The sequence below is a fragment of the Thunnus maccoyii genome, chromosome 4, assembly GCF_910596095.1.
Source record: "Thunnus maccoyii chromosome 4, fThuMac1.1, whole genome shotgun sequence".
Classification (NCBI taxonomy): Eukaryota; Metazoa; Chordata; class Actinopteri; order Scombriformes; family Scombridae; genus Thunnus; species Thunnus maccoyii.
The window spans coordinates 30,031,973-30,036,283 of NC_056536.1; the positions used below are offsets into that span (position 1 = coordinate 30,031,973).

The following is a 4,311-nucleotide window of genomic DNA, read 5'->3' on the forward strand; positions in this document are numbered from 1 at the left end:
CAAAAAAACACTGGACAGCGCTTCCTACCCACAGACTGGATTTTACAACTCTGGAAAGTCATCACGCTGCAACCCTGTTTATTAGTACATACATGTGGAGTATGTCTGTGTCCGCGGACCCCTGAAAGTATGTGTGGAACCATATGTGTGTGTTGAATGGGGGCAGTGTGTTGTGGTAGTCGGGGTGCCACCACCAAAACAATGCAAGGTCATCCAGCAAAAAGCTGAACCAGACTAAACTTTTGCTTACTTTTGCATACTTGCAAACACACATTCCTGGTGGATTACATTGTAATGTGAACACTGTGTTTCTGCTCTTTAACCCATTATCATTAAAACAGTTGTCACTGTGATAACTTTCCAGAGGTGAAAATTCTGCCTGTGAGTATCACAAACCACCGTGCAGCTTTTTGGTGTCTGATAAGCCTTAAGGAATTTATACATTACACCAGTTGGACTTTCTGAATTGTATTTCATTGTCTTGCTTGTTTTATTTTCAGGTGTTCTGGTGCAGATGTTAAGTGCTGCTCAATTTCGAATGGCACCTTCACCATCTATAGTTAAATGCTACTGTATGTTAATAGACCATGCCTGGTATAAACCTGTTGAACACAGTATAAGCAAGATAATTCTGCACTCAAGTGTACAAATCCTGCCATTTCATCTAGTGTTGTTACTTAAAATACAAATGCAGGACTAAATTCTATATTCTGTTTTTGCTACACACACACACGCCTGTGGGAACGTAGGTGTTAAATGCATGTAGCTGCTTCTCTTCACAGACAATTTAACAAGAATAAGAGACATAATTTCAGAGATAAAGGATTTCTGAACAAAAAACAAATAAATGAATAAATAAAATACATAAATGTACCATCATGTACATGAACAAACTGTACTGCACTTAAAGCACAGGCATGACATATCACATATACAAACAGCTCCACTGTATTTATATATATACACATGTACAGTCATGTATAGTACATATAGACATACAGAATATACTGATACTACATGTAATCATAAATGTGAGTTTATTTAAGTAGGTGATGAAACAGTCCTGAACTCTTCTAACTCTCCTCACAACTAAAAGTCTTTGATTCTTAGTCTGAATTAATTTAAAGCCGAAAAATGTACAGAAATGCTGAGTTTGTCTGTCTGATCCCAGTCAGACAGGATTGGTTTCTCGGGGTATTATTTGTACTTAACAAGGTTGTACATGTTAGTTAGCAAGCTAGTTCATTAACTTTATTGTCCAAATTATTATAAAAAAAAGTTATCTCAGGCTCCTCCAACTGCAACATAGATTGTAAAGAAGAAATTGAGGACATGTAACAAAGTCTTCACCAAAACTACCTGGTCACAACGAAACATAAAAATGTATCTCAAGGTCTAAGACCACAACTATGATCTCAAAAGTAATGTCCTGGTTCTGAATAGGGCACAATAGTTATCTTATGCATAACATTTTTTTTCCTTTACTATCATCCTTATCTTTATAGGCTGTAGACAATTACTGATCCCACAAAGAGAGAAGACGGGTACATGGCACTTGGTTTTCTCAGTTTCTGATTTTTTTATAGAACAATATTTCCCCTTTCTTTAAAAAGACAACATGAAACCTTCAATGTGTTTACACTTAATGCATATCTCACCCCAGCTGCCAATAAATAAACAACATTTATTTAAAAGAAAATTCACCCAAGCACACCCCGACCACCGATTGCTGCACTGGATATTCAGTGTTTTCTCCCTCTGTTTTGACAGATACATTTTAGACCCAATGTTCAGAAGTTTCCCATTCTGGATGGCAATTCTCCATGCTAGAGAGATCTCTGACTTCAGCATTTTCACCCTCTACAGCACCGGGAAGAGAGAAAAAAATAACACATACTGTATGTATCCAACAAAACCAACAAAATTGCTTGTCTTAATATTAACTTAAGCTCTATGGCATCAACACACTTATAATTAAATTAACTCATTTTAAACATGTATAACCCTAAATACCCACCACAGAAAACTACATTTTAGCAATTACAACAGTACATCTGAAATCTGCATTTCATACAAGCAGCACTTATATAACAGGAAATATAAGAAAATTGTAAATATCAAACATTTAGCTCACTCATTTGCTAGACACCCAACAACAGGAGCCTACCGTGCAAATCACTATCACTCACCAAAGTAGTGACCGATACAGCACCATTTTAACATTTTACAATTCACCAGTAAAACAAAACATAGTACACTGGCTTACCTATTTCAACAGGTACATTTTAGGCACAATGTTCAGAAGTTTCCCAGTCTGGTTGGCAACTCTCCATGCGAAGGAGAGCTCAGTAACGTCAGCGTTTTCTCCCTCTACAGCACGGTTCCCAGGAAGAGAGAAAAAATATTATGCTACCCATGATAACATCACATCTCCTAAGGAGTTACCGTGTCTGTCGAGTGTCATAACTGTTAAAACAAAACAAAGCAAAATATCTCAGACCGGAAGAATTGTGTCTTATGAAAAGATATAATATAGTGCAGTTAAATGTTTACATATTTTGTTGTTGGGCTGTTTAACAATTACCATCATCTGTAAGACATCCAAGGAATATATTGATCTGACTACTCTTGTACTGACTAACAACATACAGTATTTAACAGTAACTTAACAGGATTTTTGGTAGCGTTACACATACCAAAACATCAATAAACAACATTAGTTGCTTTAATTGAATTTTTGTCCACTAGGGGGCAGCAGAAAAAAAAGTTGTGAACACAATATTGACATATCATCACCTTTTAAGTTGAGTTGTTCGACAAGTTAGCAAACAGTTGCTTAGTTCCACATCCAGCAGCAGTAACAGAGCAACATTATCATTCATTTGGAGTTTCTGTCCACCTGGTGAAAGTCCAATATTCACTCTCTTATAGCTCTGTTTTTACTCTCTACCAACTCCTGAGGGAAATATCTGGCTCTAGCTGTTAAATGCCAGTCACTGACTTGTATTTTGGTGCCGGGCAGGTAGGTGGGGTTTTAGAGATTTTAAAAGCCTACTGCAGTGGAAACAACGCTAGGAAAGCGCTCAGAATGAACCAAAATGGTTAAATTGCAGCTGGACAGCTAAACAAGAGGATGAAACTCTGTAAAGCTCCGTAAAGCCGAGGGGAGCTGCAGGGTCGCTGATAATTCTCTGTAGGTTCATCAGTATGAGCAACACCTCTGACATTACACATTATAATTTGATACATTGTTGTTATGAAAAATATTGAGAGATTAAGATTTCAGTCCTGTAATTACCAGTGGTAACGACAAAGTAAACATAGCTATATTGTTACAAATGTAACAGAAGAAGAAAAAACTCACATCAGTTTACAGCACAGCCAAAAAAACGTGTAGTGGAGTCATTGTATCACATTACTTTAATAATGAAGATTAATGAAGACAGTAACACATGTTGATAGTAGTATATAAAACATGGATGATGGAAGAACTACATTCAGAGCAGCTTTTGAGTTTGTCTGCACACAGCAGGTGTTTGGAGCTGCAGTTTCTCAAGGGTTGAAGGTGAAAAACATGGCCGATCCCAACAGGATTAACATCACTGCTGTAGAAATGAAATTACCTGATCTCCCCTGCAGACACTAATCCTGTCTGAATGGAGCTCATGATGTGGCACAAAATGACATATCAGATCACTGACGTCACTGCAGTTTCTTCTAGAGGACCCACAGACAGACAGACAGTTTGTTAGTGCTGTGCTACAACCCCACATCCTTAGAATGAACTGAGTGTGCTGCGATTTCTGCACCACAGCTTCCCTCACTAGTATCTGAAAGCACCGACATTAAAAATTCACCTTCAAGTTGGCTAAATGAGAAAACACAAATCAACCATAGGCTATGGTTCTTTTGCCATTATGCAGATGTCAGATTACTCACCTTTTTAAATGGTGTCACAAACCTGGGTTAGAGTACATGACAATGAGGGGAGACAAGTTAAAGGATAGGTTCACTATTTTTTAAGTCTATCTTAAAACCATCGTTTTAGTGTTAGGGGTTAGGGCTTATATGAGGCTTCAGAACCAATGAATATAAAGTAAATATATTAATAAAGTGGATATCTTCCACACTTACGGTCTCTTTAGTAAAAAATTCCCTCTTAGTTTTAATGGACAGTGTTTTCCTGTTCAGCTGCAGTGGAAGAATTGTCACAAAAAGAGGAAATTTGGCACTAAAAACACAGTAACTTTCAAAGATATTGACTTGATTTGACTAATTTGGATGGCTGAAGCCTTATGTTATCTTCAAATA

General features: G+C 37.2%; 1 long non-coding RNA gene across 1 annotated transcript; it reads right to left on the reverse strand.

Annotated features, from left to right (window-relative positions):
* Positions 1-856: 856 nt before the first annotated feature.
* On the reverse strand, positions 857-3,713 carry LOC121896096. The gene is made up of 3 exons (XR_006095921.1): positions 3,624-3,713; positions 2,267-2,370; positions 857-1,860 (listed from the first exon to the last, which is right to left on the reverse strand). It is a non-coding gene; the product is annotated as an uncharacterized LOC121896096 (long non-coding RNA).
* Positions 3,714-4,311: the final 598 nt, after the last annotated feature.